The following is a 12,500-nucleotide window of genomic DNA, read 5'->3' as shown; positions in this document are numbered from 1 at the left end:
TCTCTCTCTCTCTCTCTCTCTCTCTCTCTCTCTCTCTCTCTCTCTCTCTCTCTCTCTCTCTCTCTCTCTCTCTCTCTCTATCCTTCCCTCATTAGACCGCTTCTTTTACCTCCTCATCCTCCACATTTTATTCTCGTTCTGTTCTTCTCTTCTTTTCCTCCTCCTCCTCCTCCTCCTCCTCCTCCTCCTCCTCCTCCTCCTCCTCCTCCTCCTCCTCCTCCTCCTCCTCCTCCTCCTCCTCCTCCTCCTCCTTCTTTTAAAATTTTTGGATCATTACAGTTTTTCTTTAATCATATTTTCATCAATTAAGTGTATTATATTTCTCTCTCTCTCTCTCTCTCTCTCTCTCTCTCTCTCTCTCTCTCTCTCTCTCTCTCTCTCTCTCTCTCTCTCTCTCTCTCTCTCTCTCTCTCTTGTTATACGCAATACCCACAGATCATTCCAATTTGCCTATTCAAGTCTCTCTCTCTCTCTCTCTCTCTCTCTCTCTCTCTCTCTCTCTCTCTCTCTCTCTCTCTCTCTCTCTCTCTCTCTCTCTCTCTCTCTCCCTTGTAACTCTCGAAAGTGAAGGAATGGATGAAATAAAGAAAGAAAGAGAGAAGAGGAGCTCGAGCAGGAGGAGGAGGAGGAGGAGGAGGAGGAGGAGGAGGAGGAGGAGATGAGGTTACTTACTCTTCCTTACGCCTGAGGTGACTGTCAGTCCTTTGAGGTTTGATGGGTAAGTTTTGACAGGCTAAGGAGGAGGAGGAGGAGGAGGAGGAGGAGGAGGAGGAGGAGGAGGAGGAGGAGGAGGAGGAGGAGGAGGAGGAGGACAGGCAGGTAGGTAGGTAGGTACAGATCACCAAGCAGGACAGACAGGCAGGAGGAGGTGGAGAGGGTGAGGAACCAAGGCATCAGGTGTGGGCAGGTGTGTTGCCCATCACACACCTGGCCCACACCTGCCACGCGGGGTGTACTGGAATGAGTGTCTGCTGCCTACACACGCCACTCCTACACGTACAGTTTTTGCTAATTTTTTACACACTTTTCCTCGCACACACGCTAGCGGCCCGTCAGCTCAGGTGAACTTCAGGTAGAGCCAATTAAGACCAGGTAAAGAGTGGAGGGCACATGTGAGCACAATTAAGGAAGGTAAAGCAAGGTGAGACAGGTAAGAGAGACAGTGGTAAGGGCGGACAGGTAATAGAGGGGCAATAGAGACTAGACAGGTGAGAAAGGACAGGTAAGGGGGACAGGTAAGGGAAGGAATAGGTAATTGGGGATAGAGGTAAGGATAGACAGGTATGAAAGGACAGGTGAGGGTAGACAGGTATGAAAGGACAGGTAAGGATAGAAAGGTGAAGAAGAGTGAAAGGTAAACAGGTGAGGGAAAACATTAATTAAGGTAAGGACAAGGTGTATTTTAAATTTAGCTTAAGTTACTCACTTCTATCACTTATAATTGGTCTATAAGTATGTGGTTTATACTTTTATCAGTAGTAGTAGTAGTAGTAGTAACTAGTAACACGAAGATAAAGGATGAAAAAAGAAAAGGAGAAAAGATCAGAAGACAAAACAAAAAGGAGGGAAGACAAAAAGAAGTTGGAAGAAAGACGAAAGTCACACATGGAGAGAGGGAGGGAGAAAGTGGAGGAAAGGAGGTAAACACGAAGCAACCAGTCATGTAATGGGTTTGCGCGTCAACTGTGACTGACAGGCGAAGGATGACTGACAGTGTGGATGGTTTTGTGCTCCTGACTGACTGGCGGCTGACACTGGCTGACTGAATGCTTGATCGACTGGCTGAGAGACTGACTGAGGGACTGGTTGACTGACTGAGAGTTTGACTGAATGACTGACTGACTGACTGGCTGGCTGGTTGACCGACTGACTGAGAGATTGGCTGGCTGACTGACTGACTGACTGAGAGACTGGCTGGCTGACTGACTGACTGACTGACTGACTGAGAGACTGGCTGGCTGAATGAGTGACTGGCTGAGTGATGAATGACTGGCTAACTGATAGACTCCCTGACTGACTGACTGACTGACTGATAGACTCCCTGACTACCTGACTGACTGACTGACTGACTGATAGAAAGACTAACTGATTGGCTGACTGATAGACCAAATAACCAACTAGTTAATGAACTGACTGTGCTTTAATTTTTGACTGACTGACTGACTGACTGACTAACTGACAAACTAACAGACTAGCCAACTAACTGGTAACAACAACAACAAGTAACAAATGCTAAGAACAGGATAGAAAAACAAGGAAGAAGATAAGTAAACAAAACCACCAAAACAACCATTCCAGAGAGAGAGAGAGAGAGAGAGAGAGAGAGAGAGAGAGAGAGAGAGAGAGAGAGAGAGAGAGAGAGAGAGAGAGAGAGAGAGAGAGAGAGAGAGAGAGAGAGAGAATTTATGCGTCCCACCTCAGCACAGCCTCAGAGGTGTGTCTAATTGTGTGTTCATAATTACAGGTGGGACGGTGAGTGCATTGTTCACCTTGTTAGGACGTGTGTGTGTGTGTGTGTGTGTGTGTGTGTGTGTGTGTGTGTGTGTGTGTGTGTGTGTGTGTGTGTGTGTGTGTGTGTGTGTGTGTTCCTTCTTTTCTTTTTCTTCTACTTCTTCTTCTTCTTCTTCTTCTTCTTCTTCTTCTTCTTCTTCTTCTTCTTCTTCTTCTTCTTCTTCTTCTTCTTCTTCTTCTTCTTCTTTTCTTTTTCTTCTATCACCTACGATATTCTCATTATTTGTATGTGATATCAGAGAGAGAGAGAGAGAGAGAGAGAGAGAGAGAGAGAGAGAGAGAGAGAGCTACCATAACAACCCGATACATATTCCCATCTAGGCTAATTTCTCTCATTTCCTCTCCCATTCCCTACTCTCCCATTCCCTCTTATCTTCACCCCTCCTGTCTATTAGCATAACTGTCTATCTATCTATTTATCTGTCTATCTCCCATCACGCACACTTAAATAATTCATCCAAACACTTCTGAATTTACTTATATATTCATCAACTCACTTATCTGTTTATCTATCTGTCTATTTATCTATCTATCTATCTATCTACCTGTCCGAGTCAATTATCCTTCTATTATTATCTATTTGCCATCTTTATCCCTCCATTTATCTCCATCTATCAGTTTATCCACTAATGACTCCTCTTCCTACTCCTTTAGAGAGAGAGAGAGAGGGAGAGAGAGAGAGGGAATCTTATCATACAGTCGGTAATGTTATGGTAATGAGAGCCTATGTGATCCTTACCGTTGCCTCTGACGTCATGGTAATTACAGGGGAGAGAAGGAGGGAAGGTGAAAGGGAGGGAGGGAAGGTGGGAAGGGAGGGAAAGAAGGTACTAGGAGTAGGAAGATAATTAGTACTGGTAGGGATTGGAGGAGGAGGAGGAGGAGGAGGAGGAGGAGGAGGAGGAGGAGGAGATGTTGGAATGATGAAAATGTCATATACAGATAGATAGATAGATAGATAGATAGATAGATAGATAGATAGATAGGTAGATAGATAGATAGATAAATAGATAGATAGACAGAGGAACTGAAAGATAGAGAGATAGAAAATTTTCGAACAAATGAAAAAAAAAAGACAGAAAATAAACAAGCTCAATTTTACACATAAAAACAAACAAAAACAGAGAAACAAACAAACAAACAAACCAAACAAGCAAAAGTAAACAGACAGATTAACAAAGGCAGACAGACGAGAGAGAGACCAACAAGTAAAAAAAATAAATAAATAAATAAATAAAAACAGAAATAACAGATAAACAGGAGGAGAGAAAGAGAAAGCAGGGCACAATATGATAAGCAGTGAATGGTGCATGGAAGAAAATGAAAGAAAAAGTAAAGAATAGGAGGATGAAATGGAAGTTGTGGGATATTAATGGGAAATTTTCATGTAGAGTTGACTGAGAGGGAAAAAAATGAAAGTTGGAATGAAAACGATGTATTGAAATTAAATCAAACCTGACAAAACAGAACAGAACATTACAAAACAACACCACAACACCACAACACCAACACACCACACAACACCACACAACACAACACATCACAACATCTGATGACAAACACACAAACTGGTGAAGAATCAATCACAACATTGGCGCAGTAAAAAAAATAAACAAACAAACAAACAAACAAATAAACAAAACCAATATTTTCTTGTGACACAGATCAAGAAAGGAGTAGAGAGAGATAAAGATGCGCTAATAAATACAGGGGGAAGATAAAGCACAGTGTAAAGAGACAAGGAGATAGCGAGAAGTGAATATAAGGGAAGAGAAAGAGAAAAGAGTAAGTCACAGAATGAATAGACGAATATAAACAATCCTAAAAAAGAAATACCAAGGAGAGAGAGAGAGAGAGAGAGAGAGAGAGAGAGAGAGAGAGAGAGAGAGAGAGAGAGAGAGAGAGAGAGAGAGAGAGAGAGAGAGAGAGAGAGAGAGATTTAACCTACATAACAAATATTTACCAATCGAAAAATTATTACCAGCAAAACTGACACATAAATAAAAGGGAGGAAAAATATTACCTCCATTTCTTATTACTTCAACACCTGTTCCTCCCTCCCTCCCTCTCTCCCTCCCTCCCTATCTACCTTCCCTCCATCCCTCAATAACCTCCCTTTTTTTTTTTTCCTGTCATACACAACAGTCCTCTCTCTCTCTCTCTCTCTCTCTCTGTCTCTCTCTCTGTAAGTATAACCAATCTCACAAACATGCAGATTAACAAAACACACACACACACACACACACACACACACACACACACACACACACACACACACACGTATCAAGATATCACTTAGCGGCAGGAAGTGATAACAAATAGTAGAGGAAGGAGTCATCATTAACCGGTAATTATCACCTGTCCAGGCCCAGATAATTAATGGCAACAGGTAGACATGAGCCCTGCGTGATCGATGGAAGGGAGGAGGAGGAGGAGGAGGAGGAGGAGGAGGAGGAGGAGGAGGAGGAGGAGGAGGAGGAGGAGGAGGAGAACATTATCCAATAAATCTCGGCCACAAATATCACCACCACCACCACCACCACAACCACAACTACTACTACTACTACTACTACTACCACTACTACTACTACTACTCCCTTACTTTATCGATAAATCTTGAACATCAATTCTATTACACCTGATTAATTAATGAGGTGAGAACAGGTGAGATCAGTTAAGGAACTCTCTCTCTCTCTCTCTCTCTCTCTCTCTCTCTCTCTCTCTCTCTCTCTCTCTCTCTCTCTCTCTCTCTCTCTCTCTCTCTCTCTCTCTCTCACCTGATTATTCTTCCCACCTCCTTCCCTCCATCACGCATTCAGGTGAGAGGAGCAACACCACATGAGCTAAGAATGGGAAGGTGTTGGTTGGTGGTGCCTCTCTCCATCCCTCGCCAGCCCTTCCCCATCCCTTCCTTACCCCTTCCCACACTCCCCCAGGCACTCCGTCCCCAACCAATGACCCAGAAAGATCCAGACAAACAGGCGATGCGACAGAGGCAGTTGGACAAACAAAGATAAAGAGTATACAAGCGAAAAACACATACACTAATAAAGAACTGGGAATGTCTATGCATTTATACATAGGAAAGACGTGAGGAGAGAACCAGACGACGGGGAGGAAGCGAACGACGAGGCCTGACGTAACTAAGGCTATTAATGCAATTGATAACGATGCGCGAGGTGTTATGAAAATGATAGCTGGGAGATAAGAGGGTGGTTGATAAGAGGTGAAGCAGCAGGAGAGGAGTGACGATAAAATGCATGAATCGTTACGAAACTAAGAAAAAGAAAGAAGGAGGAGAGAGAAAGAGAGGGAAGACAACGCATAAAAGATTGTAACAGTAGGGAGAATAGGCGAGGAAAATGAGGAAGAGAGGAAGAGAATGGGAGGAGCGAGAGTAAAACGTTTGAAAGGTTACAGGAAGAAGGAATGGAGACGAATAGGTGAAAATAAAAAAACGACAGAATAAAATAAAATGGAAAGGAATTAGAAGATGGATAGGTGATAGGACATAGAGGAGGAGGAAAAGGAGGAGGAGGAGGGAAAGGAGGAAGAGGAGAGCGAAGAAAAAATGCATGAAAGGTTACAAATCTAAGGAAAGGAAGAAATGAAGAAGAGAAAATTTAGAAATGAAGATGCAATAGATTAAAATAACAATAACAGGAGGGAGATAAGAGAGAGAGATAAGGAGAATAAGTAAATAATGGCAGAAAGGTTACAAACAAGAATTGGAGAAACAGAAAGAAGCAAAAAGCAACATGCAATAAAGAAGTGAAAAACGTACAAATTGAGGAGCAGCAGAATTAAATAACGAAGGAGACAAGGAGAATGTAGATAGGAGAAGCGAAACACGATAGATAAAATACAAGAATACAAAACAAAACAGAATAAGATGACACTTTCTTAATTCTTCCTCCTGCACCTCCCTTCCTCCCTTCCTTCCTTCCTTCCTTCCTTCCTTCCTTCCTCCTCCTTCTCCTTCACAAATTAAGGCGGAGAGAGATAGCCGCCCCCCACAAGAGCCCAAGACCCCACAGAGCCGCAGACCCCCAGACCCACAGACCCACAGAGCCACAGACCCCCAGACCCACAGACCCCCAAGCCCAGACACACAGACAGACAAACACCAGGCAGGACTCACCAGCCACCTTAACGACCAGCTCGCACCTGCACGCAACAAGTCCCATTAATTATATATAACAAATGACATATTCAGTGCGTCCGTCATTACCACACAGAGACCGTACGCGACTCTCCTCCTCCTCCTCCTCCTCCTCCTCCTCCTCCTCCTCCTCCTCCTCCTCCTCTTCTTCCTCTTTTTCTTGTTTTTTTTTTCCCTCGTGTTTTTTATCGTCTTTTTTTCTTATTTTTTTCTTTGTTATATTTTTACAGATAATTTTCTTCGTTTTTGTTTTTCTTTAGTTCTCGCTTTTGTTTTTTTTTCTTTTTTCTTGTCTTCTTGTGATTCCGATTGTGATTCTGATTCCTTATCTCTCTCTCTCTCTCTCTCTCTCTCTCTCTCTCTCTCTCTCTCTCTCTCTCTCTCTCTCTCTCTCTCTCTCTCTCTTCTTCCTGTTTCTTCTCTTTCTCTTATCTTGTTTTTGTTATTCGTGGCTTCACTCGTCTTGTCCACCTCCTTCTCCTCCTCCTCCTCCTCCTCCTCCTCCTCCTCCTCCTCCTCCTCCTCCTCCTCCTCCTCCTCCTCCTCCTCTTCATCCGCATTCTCCTCCTCGATTTTTGTTTTCTTTCTCTGTTTTATCCTTCTCTTCCTCTTCTTCTACTCCTCTTCATCCTCTCTTTTCTTCTTTTGATCCATTTTATATTCCTCCCCTCATTCTGTTCCTCTTCTTCCTCTTCTACCTTCCTCTCTTTCTCCTCCTCCACTAACAAGAGCACCACCACCACCACAACCATCAACACCACCACAACGTCCTTAACCACCACCACCACCACCACCACCACCACCACCACAATCATAACAACTAGGCACATTTCACCACAATCACTAAATTTCTTACGTACTTCACCACCACCACTACCACCACCACCACCACCACCACCACCACCTCCCCCGCCACAAATCACCTCCCCTCCCTCCCCTCCCCTCCCCTCCCCCCAAACATTCATCCTCCCATCCTTCACACAAGAACCCGGAGATGGGCAGAGAGAGAGAGAGAGAGAGAGAGAGAGAGAGAGAGAGAGAGAGAGAGAGAGAGAGAGAGAGAGAGAGAGAGAGAGAGAGAGAGAGAGAGAGAGAGAGAGAGAGAGAGGGAGGGGTATGAAGGTAACTCACGCCCTCTAAACCTACTCATGCTTTCTTCTTCTTCTTCTTCTTCTTCTTCTTCTTCTTCCTCCTCCTCATCCTCCTCCTCCTCTTCCTCCTCCTCCTCCTCCTCCTCCTCCTCCTCCTCCTCCTCCTCCTCCTCCTCCTCCTCCTCCTCCTCCTCCTCACCTTATCATTACACAAAAATATGTTTACCTCGTGGGGATAAATTTTCTTCTCCCTCTAATTAGGTGGAGGTAGCGGCTACTGGAGGAGTGGAGGGAAGGGTGGAGAGACTTCCCTCCACCTCTCCACCTCCTCCACTCACAGCTATTTTCCCCCTATACGCCCTCTAACCCCCCTAGGTCCCCCCGGCCATTTAAAAGGGAGTTTTTGTTATGAATTATTGACTGGATGTGTAATTTTTCCTCTCTCTCTCTCTCTCTCTCTCTCTCTCTCTCTCTCTCTCTCTCTCTCTCTCTCTCTCTCTCTCTCTCTCTCTCTCTCTGTACAGTACCATCGTGAATGACTGTAATTACCTCTATGTGTGTGTGTGTGTGTGTGTGTGTGTGTGTGTGTGTGTGTGTGTGTGTGTGTGTGTGTGTGTGTGTGTGTGTGTGTGTGTGTGTGTGTGTAATGAAGCTGAAGTATAAAAAGAAGATGGATTTCAGAATTAAAGATAAAAGAAGGAAAATTAAGATGATGATGATGATGATTAGATGAGGAGGAGGAGGAGGAGGAGGAGGAAGAGGAGGAAGAGGAGGAGGAGGAGGAGGAGGAGGAGGAGGAGGAGGAGGAGGAGGAGGAGGAGGAGGAGGAGGAGGAGGACAAGGACGAGGATAAGAGGAACGAGGACGAGGAGAAAGAGAAGAAACAAGAGGAGGAGGAGGAGGAGGAGGAATGCTAAGCCCTGACACCAAGACCTCCCTGCGGCCCTCTTCCATATTAATGAATCTCCTCCTCCTCCTCCTCCTCCTCCTCCTCCTCCTCCTCCTCCTCCTCCTCCTCCTATCCTGCTCTTCCTCTCTTCTTATTATCTTTATTCTTTTCCTCCTCTTCTTGTTATGTTTTCCTCCTCTTCCTCCTCTTCATCTCTCCTCCTCCTCCTCCTCCTCCTCCTCTTCCTCCTCCTCCTCCTCCTCCTCCTCCTCCTCCTCCTCGTCTTTCTCTCCCAGTTTCTTATAAAGCAGACAAAAACAACAACAAAAAGAAAGGCATATTAATTCCATTTCTCACAACAAATCATTCTAAGGAACATCAACAGAAACACTAAAGTATCCCATTTTCTTTATCAGACCACCAAGGGGCAACAGAAAACGGAGCAAGGGTTAAAACACTCGGGGAAAGTTGAGAGGAATTTTCTTGTCGGGTAATTTCAACGAAGCGGCAAAAAGTAATCCAAGATGTTATTTTTAGGTGATTTAGTTTGTTATTGTTATTTGAGGGTGAAGGAATAGGGAATGAATGGTTACGTGGTGGTGGTGGTGGTGGTGGTGGTGGTGGTGGTGGTGGTGGTGGTGGTGGTGGTGGTGGTGGTCTGGTATTGTTATTCTCTTCGTTCTTTGCTCTCTCTCTCTCTCTCTCTCTCTCTCTCTCTCTCTCTCTCTCTCTCTCTCTCTCTCTCTCTCTCTCTCTCTCTCTATCAGTTTCCATGATTCATCTAATTTTCGTAGTAGTAGTAGTAGTAGTAGTAGTAGTAGTACCGAAAACAACCACTACCACCACCACCACCACCACTACTACTACTACTACTACTACTACCACCATTACTACCAGATTCACGCACTGAACACCATGCCAGCTATCTGCCCTGCCATCTGGGGGACACCACAGGGGGAGGGGGAGGAGAGGGAAGCGGTGACCCTGCTCAGCTGATCCAGGTGAAGGAAGCTGCGCAGGTGAGGACTGAGTAATTAAGAGGCAGGTGACACTGTGAGCTGGGCAGGTCAATACTTAGAGATGCTGTGTGTGTGTGTGTGTGTGTGTGTGTGTGTGTGTGTGTGTGTGTGTGTGTGTGTGTGTGTGTGTGTGTGTGTGTGTGTGTGTGTGCATGTGTGTGTGTGCGTGTCCTTGTAATATATTGCTTTCGCGAGTGTGTGTGTGTGTGTGTGTGTGTGTGTGTGTGTGTGTGTGTGTGTGTGTGTGTGTGTGTGTGTGTGTGTGTGTGTGTGTGTGTGTGTGTGTGTGTGTGTGTGTGTGTGTGTGTGTGTGTGTGTGTGTGTGTGTGTGTGTAGGTATGTGTAACGTGAAAGTAGATTAGTTAGGTTAGGTTGTTCTCTCTCTCTCTCTCTCTCTCTCTCTCTCTCTCTCTCTCTCTCTCTCTCTCTCTCTCTCTCTCTCTCTCTCTCTCTCTCTCTCTCTCTCTCTCTCAATACTACTACTACTACTACTACTACTGATACTAATACTGATACTACTACTAATAGCACCAGCAGCAGCAGCAGTAGTAGTAGTAGTAGTAGTAGTAGTAGTAGTAGTAGTAGTAGTAGTAGTAGTAGTAGTAGTAGTAGTAGTAGTAGTAGTAGTAGCAGAGATAGCATGCTGAAGAAAATTTTCGTGAGCAGCCAAATAAAAAAAAGATAAATAAATAATAAAGATGCAAAAAAAGAGAAAGAAAAAGAGAAAACATGGAATGAATAACTGACTCATTAACTTAACTCATAAACAAAAACAAAACTAAAAAAAAAAGTCACAAAAAACACAAATAAATAAAACAAAATCTCAAACAGTTAGTCACCCGCAAGACAAAGGATCATTTACAAAGGACAGCAGGTAAGGAACACAAACAAAGGAACTAAAATACGAAGGAAGGAAGGAAGGAAGGAAGCAGGTGTGAAAAAACAATAAAAAAAAACAATAAAATACTTTTCTATCAGAGGCAAAGGTGGGCAGGTGAGAGGAGAGGCGAGGAATATATAGGACAGGTGAGGGAGAGAGTGAAGGAAGAGAGGGAGAGGAGGGAGGGAGGGAGAGAGGGGCAGGTGCAGGGAGGGAAGGGAGGGGAGATAAGAGAGAGGGTGTTGAGTTATCTGTGTCTAGATATACGTAAGGGAGGGAAGGAAGGAGAGGAGAGATGGATAAAGGATGGAGAATGAGGGAGAGAGGGAGGGGAAGAATAGAGGGAAGAAAGAAATGAAGGAAGAAGGATAGATGGAGGATGGAGGGAAAGAGGATGGAGGGAATAAAAGAATATAAAGAAAAAAGGATGGAGAAGGGAGTGAGTAGTGAAGAAAAGGAAGGAAAAGAGGAGATAATAAAGAGAGAGAAAAGAAGAAAGATGGAGAGAAGAAAAGAAGAAAAAACAAAAGGAAGGAAACTGATGAAGGACAAGAAAAAGAAAAACAAATAATGAAAGAGAAAAGGAGTGAGAAAATAAAAGAAAAAGAAGATAATAAAGAAAGAGAGAGAGAGAGAGAGAGAGAGAGAGAGAGAGAGAGAGAGAGAGAGAGAGAGAGAGAGAGAGAGAGAGAGAGAGAGAGAGAGAGAGAGAGAGAGAGAGTATGTACCACCCCCTGAAGGAACTGATCAATGGAGGAACACAAGGTAATTTTCTTCATTTACTCCACAGGGGGAATAAACACAGGAGGAGGAGGAGGAGGAGGAGGAGGAGGAGGAGGAGGAGGAGGAGGAGGAGGAGGAGGAGGAGGAACAAGAACAAGAACAACAGCAACAACAACACCAACAAGAACAAGAACAAGAGAAAAATGAATAAATATAAGAATAACAAGAATAATAATAACAAGGAGAAAAAGAACAAGAAGAACAAGGACAAGAACAACAAGAAGAAGAAGAAAAGAAGAAACAGCAATAAGCAAAACAAAACAAATCAAAAAAAGAAGTAGAAAGAATGAATGGAGGAGGAGGAGGAGGAGGAGGAAGAGAAGCAAAAAAAAAAAAAAAAACAAATAAAATAATAACACTGACAAAAGATACACATGAAAAAGAAATAAATAAAACAAAATATATAAAAAAAACAATGAAAAATACGAATAAACACGATACCTTTTTCTGTTTGACCGGAAGTGACGTCACGAAAACCAACATACCTGTGGAAAATAGAGAAAAATTACAGGTGAGAGAGAGAGAGAGAGAGAGAGAGAGAGAGAGAGAGAGAGAGAGAGAGAGAGAGAGAGAGAGAGAGAGAGAGAGAGAGAGAGAAATACACACAACACTACACGAAAACAGAAAACAAAACAAACACAATAATAATAACATCACACACACACACACACACACACACACACACACACACACACACACACACACACACACACATCAACAAAAGACTCGCGATTTCCTCTCCTCCTCCCTCTCTTCCCTCCCTCCCGTTCCCCTCCCCTCCCCCTTCATGCCCGCCCCGCCCCGCCCCTCCCCAGGCAGCCCCGGGGGAGTAGGTCGCCCAAACCTCTAATTTCCCAGGTAAGTCACCCGCCGGAGGCACTGCAGGGTATGATAACAGATATTACTCGCCCCTATTGGATGATGACCCGAGGGGGAGTGGGGTGAAGAGGAAGGCTGGGGAGGGAGAGGGAGGCTAGGGGGGATGAGGGAGAGGGAGACTGGGAGGTGAAGGGGGAAGGAAGGTGAGGGAGGATGTAGGCAGGGAAGGAGACCTGGGAAGTAAGGGTGATGGAGACTGGGAGTAAGGGAGAGGAAAGATAAGGGGGAAGGTTTGGAGGTAAAAGGGTTGTATAAGGGAGAGAGGTGTTGGCAGGTTAAGGGAGGG

General features: G+C 44.4%; 1 long non-coding RNA gene across 1 annotated transcript in view; it reads right to left on the bottom strand.

The window, feature by feature from the left end:
• The window catches only part of LOC135091385 (uncharacterized), an 88,146-nt gene that overhangs the window by 912 nt on the left and 74,734 nt on the right, over positions 1–12,500 (bottom strand). The window contains exon 4 of the long non-coding RNA XR_010262485.1: positions 11,777–11,820. This is a non-coding gene — a long non-coding RNA (uncharacterized LOC135091385). The remainder of the gene's footprint in view (positions 1–11,776; positions 11,821–12,500) is intronic.

Source organism: Scylla paramamosain, chromosome 37 (genome assembly GCF_035594125.1).
Source record: "Scylla paramamosain isolate STU-SP2022 chromosome 37, ASM3559412v1, whole genome shotgun sequence".
Taxonomy (NCBI): domain Eukaryota; kingdom Metazoa; phylum Arthropoda; class Malacostraca; order Decapoda; family Portunidae; genus Scylla; species Scylla paramamosain.
The sequence above is the reverse complement of the archived record's forward strand: the minus strand, read 5'-3'. Positions and strand labels throughout refer to the sequence as shown.